Below are 13,770 nucleotides of genomic sequence, written 5' to 3' on the forward strand. Positions count from 1 at the left end.
CATTAGTCCATTCATGAGCGGACGCATGTGACACAGATCACAACATCCTGAAGCACATGCTAAGCTCTGGGGGTTAAAGAGAGCACAGGACATGTGACTGCAGGATCATATATAAGAATAAGAAGAAAGCAAGAGATTTGCCCTTATTGAATGTGTGTCTATGATATTCTATTACTTCTATCCGTTGGTCATTAACACCAAGGTATAAAAACAGCATGTGTATACTGTACATGTATAGCTGGGATCTAACTGCAAAGGGAACATCAAATAGTAGCTTGTGGTTCAATTCAATTAAGTCTGAATTGAATTGAAGTCATCTGAATTTATCTTAACTGAACTCAAGTGAATTGATTTAAATGAAATGTAACCGCACTGTCCTGACTTGGGATGTTTTGAGACAGTTTTGCCTACTGCATTATTCACAGCAGCAGAGTAAAAAAAAACAAAAGGCCCAGTTCTGATCAACTTCACTCAAATTGGGTAAATACTGTAAAAACGTTATAATACAAGTATTATTCCTCCAATCAGAAACATTTTTGAATGAATTAATCACTTATTTAATTTAAATCAGTGTGTCGTTGACTACTGAGTGGCATGGTTAACATGTGTAAGTAAGTATGTTAGCCCCCGCCGACATGATGTTCTGTGGTGAGGAATGCAATGAGTTATTAACCGTATCAAAACAGACCACACAACACTGTTTAATATGTGCAGCTAATTTGTCCCACAGCAGAACAGATGCAACAATAATTGCTAATGCAACTAATGCGCAAGGGGTTACAAATAATTCACTTTGTCACTCATGACATTGGTTAGAGCTCGAGTTAGGTGAATGTGAGCCTATACTGCATTTACTTCCTCTGTTTTTCATTAGCAATAAATGACTTTCTGTGATACCTATGATCTATGCAAAACTAACTTTAGCTTTGAGATGAATAAATAATATTTATCCTATTTACTGCTCTAAAACGAACAAGATAAATAGATGAATGTTGCACAAGTATGATATTATCATAAAACAACGCATATTATTTTTTAGTATCTATTGATATAAAAATCCAAAAGTTAATGTTTGCTGTTTAAAGGGACAACAGGGAGTTTTGGAAAGCAAAGTGTTTTCAGACTACATTTCCCATGAGCCTCCGCGTGCACGGTGAAATTCTTGGACTGGCGCAAGACGGACAAAATCCAAGAATGTTTTCATTCATCAAGAATGAAATTTGGAGGTTCGAAGATGATCAGATACTGTCGTAGTTCCGACCATACACGCCAATTTGGCGGCATTATTCCCATGACCCGCGAAACCGAAAGTAGGAAATGCTGGGCGAGCCGACCACTAAATAATAATAACAAAATAACGATAAAGACAAAACGATAAATTTATCGAAAATGGACCCATTAACAAGTGTAACGTAGATTCACACACATTAATATGAAACTTTTTTATAACCAAATACAAACTCCTCATTGTCCCTTTAATATACTTTTAATTGTTTGCATCCTTATCTCAGCTGGAACCGTCCTCTGGGTTGGAGTCAGGTGCAACGTCTGGATTCTTCCGTTCAAATAAATATAGTGAATGATATATCACATGATCTTGGAATGCTGTAGCTAATCAGCAGAAAGAGGGAAGTTTAACATGTAAAAGTTTTGTTGGTGTATCTTTAAGTCTCTTCTTCTAGGTCTGGATGACGTCATGTAACTTGTACAGGTGCTGGGAAATACCGCATGGTTTTCTACTGTGAGCGGATGCTGTTGGCTGAATCTTATTATTGTATATTAATAAAGAAATCTGTTATTCATTGATGTAATAAATCAAACAGTCAAAGAAAATCCAATGTACGATTAAAATAATGACTTGCACTTAAAAGGTTTGTTGTGGACTCTGTTGTGTTGTCTTCAGCCTCTGCGTGTGTGCAGGCAGATGGCAGCTGCGCTTCTATAAGAGCACTTGAATCTACGGATGGATGGTTATGTAGCATGGCTGTGTGTGTTCGTGTGTGGCTTCACATCGCTGGGATCTCCCTATAGGTTGTCCCTGCGGTGCTGACGTAAGTTCCTCTCTCGTTTCAGTCATAGCCCAGTAAAGTGCAAGCTGTTTAAAGATGCGTTTTGTTCTCCTTCCAAGACAACAGGTGCAAATCTGTATAAGCTCAACTGCTTTCTACATTATCCAGCATAATTTCCCCAGAGGGACAGAGCGAGAGAAAGGGAGGGAGGATTTTAAGACAGAGAAGAAAGGGAGGAAAGAGGTTAAAAAGTGTCAGTTTTCTTCAGCTGCATGTTGCAGCCAAATGGGAAACGATACAGCATGTGCACATCTTGCAGTAATCAATAAGACAGTAATTAGTGTATTTCTGCTTTGTGTGAGGTGTGTGTGTTTGGATCTCATCGGACAGAAAGAAGAAAAAAAAAAAAAAACATAAACTGGCAACCCTGAGTGTAATGACTCGGAGCGCAGGGTTATACATAGAAAATTACACAGTGCTGTGCCAACCCCTCCTGACTTAAGACACAGACGCACACACACACACACACACAGGCACACACACACACATACACACACATACTGCACATAGACTACAGACACGAGTCTATAGAGTTACACATACGTCAGGTATGCAGTCACACGCTCACACACCAAAACACGACGGCCAAACAAATCGAACACGAGCAGCACTTTGCCCTTTACGTCCAGACCTCATATTTACAGCCCTGATGACGAAGTCCTGTCGCCACGATGGAACCACCCGACTGCTGTGTAACCAATCCTGACTCCATTTTAATTTTTTAAACGATGATTTTTTATTTTTTTTTAAAGAAAAAGAAAAGAAACTGAGAGGTGAAAGCAGGAGAAGCTAAAGCAATAGGCTTCCTGACAGGCCTCAGTTAAATCATTCATATGAGAGGGAGTAAAGGAAGTAGAAGAAAGAAGAAAACAGAACAAGACAAGCTGGGCAATATGACAACAAAAAAATGTAAAATAAAAGGTTATAGGCAAAAGCAGTACAGAGTCGGAGCTCTTGTGTGTTAGTTTACGTATTACATGTGTGGTCGCACAATTAGGCAGAACAGAAACAGTCCACCCCCCACCATCTAGACAGCACTCTCAGCTCCCTGACCTGCCTTGGGTAAATGTTTGACTAAGAGTGTCCCTGCTCGTCATATTTGTTGCACGCCAGTGTGCAGAGGAGGCCTTGCACGGGGGGGCGGGGTGGAGACACCGCCGTCACTGAGAAATCAGACACGCACACAATCACCCCAAAGTGAACTTTTCATTTCAAAGATGCCTGGGTAATTATATCATCTGCCGTATATCTGCTCCGACTCTGCATTCACTTGTGTTTACTAGGCTGCATGGATCACTTAGGTCTGACTGTGTGGATTTTCTTATTGACATTTATAATCCTCCTGTATGTGCTCACCCATAACCTCACTACACACTTACTCTGTGATGTATTTGACTTCGATATGCACTGAATATCTGGCTCACTTACTGTATGTACTTAACGGCAGCGACTGCGTCAGCGTCTAACTGTGTTCGCGTTACCTATGTACGGTAATTTACATATTGTGCTCTTTCAGCTTCATCTGTGACTTAACCACGGCATTAGTTCGCTGCTTTCTTACTTTGTCAAATGTGCTCACTGTGGATTAATGATTAACAGTGAGTCAGAACAGCAACTGTGATTTCTGGGACTCAGAGACATGTAGCACATGTCATCACATGTAAAGTCCATGTGCTGCACACTGAAATACATCAACTGGACAAGGGAAATAATGGCCACAGTTAGATAAGCTATGTGTAAATGTAGGCTAATGTAAGCTTTATAAACACATACATATCTGTAGATATTTCATAGTGTGATTAAATACTATGCGTAGTGGTTGTGTTGGTGGATTTTTATAGTTATTCTTAAGGTATGTTTTTGATGTACAGGAAATAGGCGTGCACTGTTGTGCCTTAGAATGTGTATTAAAATATATAATCTCTTAGAAACTGGACACTTTCATATCTTGACATATTCACAGATACACACACAGATAATATGTAATTGTAGATAATGTTTACTATATATGTCTGTAAACATATTCTGATATTATATGCAATAATGTAAAAAATATATAAAAGTTAATAAAAAATATTTATATTACAAATGTGTTACAAATGTTTATCTTCTTATATCCGGAGGATGTATATATATAATGATAATAGTTAACATATATGGCAACCTCAGTCATTAATCATATTATATATATACACTATATAACATCAACATATGTTATGTTTGACATTTCTGTAAAATGAGAAAACAAACCACTCACTGACAGTAAGTAAAACACCCACGGAGATAAAACACAAATGTCAACAGAAAAGCTCACAGATCATAAACAGAGATGTTTTGTCTGTTGTAGATCATGGGATGTTTTCTTTATGTATGTCATTGTGTCATATGAAATACTATATAGGTTCACATCTCCAGGCTCTGTAAACATTTCAAAGGAAACAATGCGAGGGGGCAACGAGAAGAATCCATCTTCCACTGCCCGGCTTTCAACTGACAGACACACAAACTGTGGCCAAGGCTCACAAGCAAAAAGAAAAATGCGCATTTCAGCTGGGAGTCACTGCTTGTGCTTTTATTCTCAAAGATAAAACAAGTTGGAGTCTACTCAGAAATCAGTTAGTAATCTTGTACCCAGGAGTTTACCCTCCTTAGAGCGGTTGCAGGGGGTCACCCACCCTCTCTTAAGACGCTGCCAGCCTCAAAGAAACCTCATTAGTCTGGGTTTCAGTGGAAAGTTAATGTCTCATGATGGTCTACAGAGGCTTTTCCACACCGGCAGGAAACACTGACTTCTTGTAATTTGGGTGGAATAAAAATAGAAAATCTTTTCATCTTGGTTGAAAATCTGACGTTGCTCAGAGGCTTTTAGTCACCACAGACCTGTACATGCACCTCTTACAAATCAAGAACATGAAGTCTGGTGTGTGGTCGTGCAAGTCTTAAAGTGCTAAAACGAGACCATTAACACTGTTCTTCTGTTAGCAAACAACTTAACCCTACCTAACCTGGAACGGATTACGGCCTGGGACTTTCTAAGCCAATCAGACGAGAGGAATCCCCAGGAGCAACTTTTCCATCCTGGTTTGGACGCCCTATTTAGAGATACTGTCTTTATCTTTTTCTTTTTTTGTGCAAATCAGTAAATAAATTTATCTAGCACACAATCAATCTCCTCTTCTTGCCAAGAGAGCGAGCATGTAGTGTAGCAGCTCTATAGACCCTCTCCATACTTTGACATGTCATAGCAGAAACAACACATGTGTAATTGATAACATCAGCGATGACTGCATTCCATTAAGGTGAAGCAGCTTCAGGCTCCTGGTGGCTCACTGGCGTGGTTTACTGAAACACTGATGGAACCGAGCCATCAGTAGCCACACTGGTTTCACCTTCTATTCCTGTTACGACAAGTCTAACTTCACTTTTACCAGCCCTGCAGCTACATCATCCAGTCATCCAATATGTCCCGCACATAAATGCAGGGTCGTGTGAGGGGCTGGAGCCGATCCCATGCAGCTGACACTAGGTGAGGGGCCCGTTCACCCCAAACGGGTCACCGGTCCATCACATGTGCAGACAAACAACCTCACATGAGTACTTCACAGCGAGAGTCACCAGTTAAAGCATTGTGCATGTCTTTGGACTGTGGGAGGAAGCCAGAGAACCCACAGGCAACCCACACAGGAACAGAGTGAACATGCAAACTAACTGGAAATAACATGGATGTTTTTCTTTGTTGGCATTTACTTAAATTGTGACCTACTGTAGGTAGAGGGTATGTAGCAGGGCCGTTGCTAGGAATTCTGGGGCCCCTGAAAGAATACTAAAGTGGGCCCCTGACTTTTCCACTTTTTTCTTAGACTACATATGTATTATCATTTTTTATTTAGCCTATTTTGTTTTGATGCTAATGCAGCATTACTATGAGTATTAGTCAGGGTCTTATGCAGAATAATTCAATCATACAAAGATTAGACTACTGGGGTTTTTTGTGGGCCCTACTGGGTGCTGGGCCCCTAGAATTATCATCACCTTTCTCCCTTACACAACGGCCCAGGTATGTAGAAGTGTCTTTGGGTAACATACTGGAGCCCAAAAAGCCCCTGATTGTTATTCTGTGGGTGTGATGTATGAATGTGTCAGTGAACATGTGAATACGGCATGTTTTTGTAAAGTGCTCTGAGTGGTCGATAAGACTAGAAAAGCTCTTTAAGTGCACTCCATTACTGAATGAATGCAATAAAGTTGTAGGATAACACTAAAAAAAATTAGCTAGACTTCCTGTCTGCACCCTCGTGTCCAGAGGTCCGCAGCCTTTCTGCATCTCTTTGGGGCCAATCAAAGAATCCTGCATAATGTTTTAGCATTTCTCTGCTGAAGGTCTAGGATGGGAATGATGCAGTGAAGTTTTCTGCAAGGCAAAAATTATTATATTGTTCCTTTGCACCTGATAGATGTTTTCTGTTTTGCATCTGATTAATCCAATTCATTATTTGCACAAAATAAAAACAAATAAAATGTTTCTTAGCCTACCATAATCCTACAATGGCTACACACTGGTTTGACCAACGGTGAACCAATTTAAAAAATTTAAAACAGCATCTTACAGAGAGTGAGAATATTAGATTTAAATGTAGTTTTTTATTTAACCAGGCAGAATCATTACGAACAAGTTCTTATTTACGATGATGGCCTGACAAGAAGCACAAGCTTCTTGAGGGGGAGGGAAGGGGGCCGCAAGATGTTAGTTGAGTTTTAATGTGGTTTGCAGACATCCAGAGGAGTGAGACCAGATTGATAACACTAAAATGTCACTAACTCACTTTTTACACAGAACAGAGGCAGCAGTTGTTAATATGAAAATATGATGAAATGATATGGAAATATGAACTTGCACATTTTCCATATATTGCCGATATATTGCATTTTTCCTGTTAATGATATATGTCATTGGACCATTTCGTTATTCGTTTTGCATTGAGGTATTTTGTGGCTGAAATTGGATTAGTTCATGCAGAGACCCACTCTAATAACCATGTTTGTGTATTTGTCCTTGAATTTTATTCTTGTTTGTGTGGGGAAAAAATGAGAGAACAAAATTATCTGCCACTAACATCTGCTGCTTTGCGCTGTATTTCTACAATAACCCTTCACAGATCTGTCCCTGTGCTCATTACATGGCTAACAGCAACAGTCGTGTCAACATCACCAGTGACAAAACATCTGAAAGCATTTTAAAATCCAGAAAATTCCTCCATTACATGTCATCTGAATGAAGAAACATAGTGTTTTTGTTGTTGTTGTTTTGTGGGATTTTACACTACTTCATTAAATTGACTTATTTAGTGTGAATGTTTTCCTGCCTTAGATACTTTTCCTTATGTTTCAGTTTTATTTGTCTGACAGTCTCGCTATTTCCTCCACACACACGCACACACACACACACACACTCGCACACACAGTCTTTGCTTACAGTGTAAGCCTGTCTGTGGGAGTTCTCCTCAGTACAGTATGCAGTCTGTGGGTTTTATCAGAGGCGTCCCACCTGGAGGGAGTCTGGGAGCAAAAACACAGCTTCAGACAGATTTAGAGCTCTTTCTGCTCCACAGGAATGAATGAGCAGTGTTTGTGTTGCGTGGTGTTTGAATAGTGCTCTTTTTGGAGTGAGCCTCCCATTGGTAAGTGGCTCCTGGAGTGTGAGGATGCATAATGACGCTGTTGCATAAAAGTCTGCGAAAAAAAAAAAAAAAAAACTTGCAAAAATGCCAACACACAGAACTGACAAAAAAAAGAAAGAAAGAAGATGGATAGATGCTAATCTGTGTGTATTATTTTCATGCTACTAAATGTAAAGCCTTTGTTAAAGAGTCTCATAAAAGATGTCTGTTCTAAGCCTCGGCTGTGGATCACCACTCTTCCCAAGTGAGCTCTTTTTTCATAACTTTTGTATCCTGGGATTTTTTTTAGCACCTAATTGAATTTAATGCTGAGGAAATAGGGCACTTAAGGAATGAGAGCCACATAAATGTGTCAGTTTAAGAATCAAGAATTGTGTGTGTGTGTGTGTGTGTGTGTGTGTGTGTGTGTGTGCGCGCGCGCGCATGGATGAACCAGAAATGTGTTTAGCAGCTGTCTGTGTTACAGAACAGTATGTCTTCTTAAAATATAGTTCGGGACCCAGAATAGGTCACAGGCCTGTTTCTGGGCCTGGTATGTGACTCAGATTAAATTTAGTCAGGCTGACTAAGACTGAAACCAAATTTAAAGCAGGTAGCTCATAAAAACCTCAGAGTGTGTAGGTTATTTATCCATTTCAACACATGGTTAGAATCTGGTACATTTATATATAGCCTATAGAGACTGATGACCTGTTTGGGGTGTGCCTCGCCTCTCACCCAGTGTCAAGCGGGATCGCCCCCCTCGCAGCCTTTGAAGGATAATGAGAGATGCAATACATGGCGTGTTTTGCTTTTTTAATTATTTGGTCATTTTACATGTGCTTACAATTAGATGTAAACATGACTTTGAGCTATTTTTACTGTGTGTTGAATACATTTGCATGAACTGCATGTTTATTATGAACACAAAATGCTTCTTGCATCATTTCTTACTGCTATAAAACAAAATGTTAAGGTTCATAGAAATGAGTCAATTATTTTGCAATGAGCATTTTACTTTCTTGGTAAAACTTAAGCTACAACAAAAATATTCACCATAGAGATACAAACATAATATAGAGGCTATATTTTTTTGTTATTGAGTTATTTATATATTTATTTGAATATATGAGCACTGAAATGCTTTTAATCACCACTGAATGATTGTGAATGGCTGGAAACATTTAGCTTTTCAACTAAACTTACACTGGATGTTACTGTGTGACGATCAGTTCAGTGGCTTTCAGTATCTTCTGCACTTGTGCCTCGGCTCTTCTGTGGTGTATTACATGAAGCAAACAGTGCTACAGGAGAAAACATGAACTGCAGGTCAGGTGCACATCAGCACAGGGCCCAAGATGAATTTTTCCCCACAAGCTATTTCATTTCAAAAGAAATAAATACACTTTCTCCACAATCACTCTTTGCATTATTACAGTTTGGCTCAGAAACATGTTCATTTTTGGTTGAGAAAGTGCAAAATAAATGTCAAAATATAACTGTTAGATAGTTATTAGCATCAAGGTTAACCCAGGTTGCTTATATCCCACATGCTTGGTTTAAATGAAACTGAGGAACCTTCCAGACAAAGTGAGGCATTTGTGGTTTTTTGCGCCTCAGAGACCAAGGTCTGATGGCATCTGCTGGTGTGGCCGGGGTTAATCTCAGGCTCTTTCTCTATACTCACAAAAGAAAGTGTCAGGGTAGGTTAATAATGATCCTCTGGGGCACTGCTGCCACCTTCTATTCTTTACATTGATTACAGCACAGAGAGTAAATATATGAGACAGTCGGAACAAAACAGGAGCAGGACGGCGATGAAGCAGCGAGGGGCCGAGACGAGGCAGCGGTGATCAGAGTATTTACACTGAGCTGTGTGTTTCTTATATCATGTTTTTATTAGATTATTAGATGGAACCTCTGTGTGGTCTGTGTGCGGAGAGATGAGGATGATACCATAATAAATAGTGACATAATAACATATTGACCACTGGGTCTTAAACTGTCTCCACATGAATCACTGCATCGTGCACAACGAGGCAAATATTCGCTTTAATTGCTTATTGATTATGTCACAGCCATAATTTACACTTTATAAAATGTATTTACTGTACATCCTTACACCAACACATCACGTCCTGTTTTCTAGTGATAATAAATGAGAAATTATCTCAAGATGGCAAGGCATTGTCTCGACTGGCTTCTCAGTTTCACATTCTCGGTAACAGAACAAAGAATAACTGCGTCTGAGGTAGTGGAGTAACAAAACAAAACGAGATACCACGATATGCTTGATACCTCAAAATAATAACAGCAAAATTCTTACTGTGAAATCTGTGTAAAAATGAACATGTCCAGCTGGAAATCTGAGGTAATGACCTCAAGAGAAGAACTGCAGCTATGTTTAAGTTTTAAAATGCATCTTTTTACTATATTTTGCCCATGCAGTCTATAACACCAGAGTTTTCAAGCCCCTCTTACTGAGACTGAGGCACTGCTGGACAGGTTTAAGTTTAACAACTCCAAAGTTGTGTTTCAGTCTGGGCGGAGAGAACCTCAGACCTTTGTAAAAGATAACACAGACTCCTCCAGTCACTCCCTGATTGAGTCTTATCAGCCTTGACTACCAGTGTTGGAAGCAACATGAATAAAGAATCGCAAGTTCCCTCGGTTTATATCATCCTCTCTCTCACACTGTTGCTATTAAAGTAGAGAAATTAAGAAGTCAAGGCAAAAATTAACTAAAAAAACCTGCTGAGGAGCAAGGTTCAATGTTTTTCAAAAGTCACAACTGGCTATTGAAGAGCCAGGCCCATCACTTTGTCATGTTCCCTGGAAACACCTCCGTTGTGTTGTGAGTATTTGCAGCGCACATGTTGGCGATATATATTATTTTATTTTATTTTTTATTTTTTATTAGTTAGTTTCCATCAAAAAACATAAAAAACAAAACAAGAGAAGAAAAAAACGTGTTGCCGATATTTTCTAGTTTGTGTTTGTCTATTTGCATGGTTTTTTTTTCCTCATGTCGCTGTCAGGGCCACTGTTCATCTGTGATCCAGATCGGGAACAGACAGAGGATGTTTTCATTTTAAAACACGGTTAAAATGTAAAAAAGAAGTCAGCGCTGAGGCTCTCAGCTCGAGAGTTATTGTTTGCTTTATGTTTGCTGCTGCCACCTCTGCGCAAGTCGGACGTGGTGAATCTCACTCTGGCCAGGCAGGCGTGAAGCGGGGACACTGAGTGACTAGATCACATGTGACAAAACTGCAGTAAAGGGAGCTTTGCACGTCAACCAGCAGTGAGGGAGAGAACGCAGACGGGGTGGTGGCGTGGGGGGTGGGGAGAATGATGGAGGCAACAAAGAACGAACAGGAGAGGAGATGTGGAGATGTTGAGGAAAAAGGCCAGTCACAGCCCAGGGGTAGAGAAAGCAACATGAAGGAGGAGTCATATAGTCCCCTCATATACTGTACAACACAACACAACACGACGGAAGCATCATAATATAAGAGAAAGAAAACTGAAGTGACCAGCTGAGTGTGAATTAAAAAAGGAAAGACGTGTGAGACAGTGGTGGTGGAGTGAGAGACGGTCGGAGATGTCAAAACGAGATCAAGAGATTACAGAGCCAGGCCGAGGAGGCCGAGGAGGAGGCCGAGCTCCCGAAGGTGCTAATCTAAGGTTGTGCGTGTTACATAAACACTATCCCTGCCTTCCTGCCAGGCTGAAGTCAGGTTGCAGGATCCAATCGGAGAGCATCCGAGCATGAGAGGTCAGAGTCACAGCCAAGGAAAGCAGGCACCGCTATAGCGCGCATGGTGCACTGGGCTGACCTGAGCAACAAGGGTTCACCATGGGGGTAAGAGAAGGCTTTTTAGACTTGCTGCCTCTTAGCAGACGCTCTTTGTCGTGAAGAGCCACACGTGGGTTTATGTGGAACGTAGAAGTGATTCAGAACAACAGGATTAGTCGGTCTTTTGAAAACCAACACTGTATTACAGATTGGGTTTCAGGGCTTGCCATTTAGTTGTTGCTTATAAACTGTATTTTTTTTTGTTGCCATTTTTAGTCTTTATTTCAATCTTGGTGTTTGCTAAAGATTTATATGTTTTTTTTAAAGTATATTTTTTGGCTTTTTATGCCTTTATTTGATAGCCATAGTAGAGATAGACAGGAAAGGGGGAGGCAGAGAGAGGGGGAATGACATGCAGGAAAGGTCTGCCCGACGCGGGATTCAAACCGGGGACGCCTGCGTTGAGGAGTGTAGCTTCTACATGGGGCGGCCGCCTTAACCACTGCGCCACGCACCGCCCCCTAAGATTTATATGTTTTAGAGAGGTTTGATTCCACCTCAGTACTTTTTACTGGACTCTATTTAGCCTCTGTGTGAAACCTAAATATGGAAATTCAGGGAGACGTTTGAGATGATATTACCTGAACAAAATATAAAGTCAGACATTATAGATTCAAGGGATCACAAAAGTCACTTCAGTTATTTATTTTTTTAAAATCCAGTCCAACCATTAGCTGTTAGAATATTTTCTTAAAGCTGAAGTAAGCGATCCGGTCATTTTGGCTAACTTCTTGTCAGCCGATGGAGTTAGCAGTCCCCGCCCTCGTCCCTACGTCACCACATTCACGCGCATCCCTTGGCTGCACACACAGAGAGGACCGCCCCTTTACGCCGTTCTCTCTCCTCATTGGATAAAGGTTGTAGGATACAAGGAAAGTTTTCTCCTCGGCTTACAGCAGAGCAGAGTGACTGACAGACCCGTGTTTCAGACCAAACACTCTACGTATATAAGTGATTGCTGTCGGAAGATATAACTATTTAAGACTTATATTAACACAAACATTCCGCTTATTTCTGCTTTAAAACCTCAAATGGTGGTGCAAACTTATGGCGGTGCCGGGGGAAGAAGTCAGGAAATCCCCACGTAGTCGACCTGCTTGATCCTGCACAAATCTCTGTATAAAACTCAGTGGAAGTGAATGCGATTGACTGATTGACCCATAAAGATTTTATGCAAACAATCTTGTGCAGGTATATGACTCACTGGAGAGACCGCCAGCATTTCCTCTTCCTTGTAGCACCTGCAGTACCAGCAGTGCTGTAGCTACACGCCATCAGAGGGGTGTTGGAAAAAATGCACGAAGGCTTCATTTATAAAGGCGAAGAATGAGTGTTATCATTTTCAGGACAGAGGCTGCACCATTATAAAACAGATGAGAGAAAAAAGCTCAGGAGACACTGTAAAGCGCACCTGGACACAGAGATGGGGGTATTTCCCGAGCAAATTAAAGTTGAGATGAGGGCCCTGAATGCCGTCTGCGTCACTGCCTCACCTCTGTTTTGCTTTCACTTCATATGTTAGATATCATTTTCTTTGTGTTCCTCTGTCCCGTTTGCTATTCTAAGTGCCTTTTCTGAAATGTTTCTGCTTGTCAAGAGTGAGCCACTGCCCTAATGAGACACTTCCACTCTTCATGCCTGCACAGTGAGACGCTTGAGACGCGGCTCTAGTGCTCCTGAGGTCAGCTCAAGTGCCACCACACTGAGACATTATAGCACAAAAATGAAACCTAAACTTAACCCTGCACCTCAGCAGAAGTGACCCCTGGCCCCTGCGACGGTCTTGCACACACCACCAACGCTAATATCTGGCGTTTTTCTAAAAAGCTCCATTCACTAGTTTGTCTTGAAGCAAACTTTTGGGAACACTGTAAGCTGAGAAAAGACTCGAGGGGTAAATAAAACAAGCTAAAGTTTCCGATACACTCTGTGTCCAGTTTTCATCTCCAAAATAAATCTTTCAACCAATAACAAACATTCTCAGCGGTTAACTCAGCAACCACCAGCTGTCAATCTCGTCCCGTTGAAAACCAAAGCAGGCAAAATCGCAGCACGACGCTGCTGCTAAGTTCTATCAAAGCTGAAGCTACTGTTCTCTCACTAACTGGGAGGAAACTGTGGTATGTGCATAGTTTCAGCTTTGCGTGAATCCAAACATTTGTTTTTCATCTATTTTAACTAAAAGGCA

The sequence above is a fragment of the Trachurus japonicus genome, chromosome 7, assembly GCF_045865225.1.
Source record: "Trachurus japonicus isolate A0001 chromosome 7, Traja_1.0".
Taxonomy (NCBI): domain Eukaryota; kingdom Metazoa; phylum Chordata; class Actinopteri; order Carangiformes; family Carangidae; genus Trachurus; species Trachurus japonicus.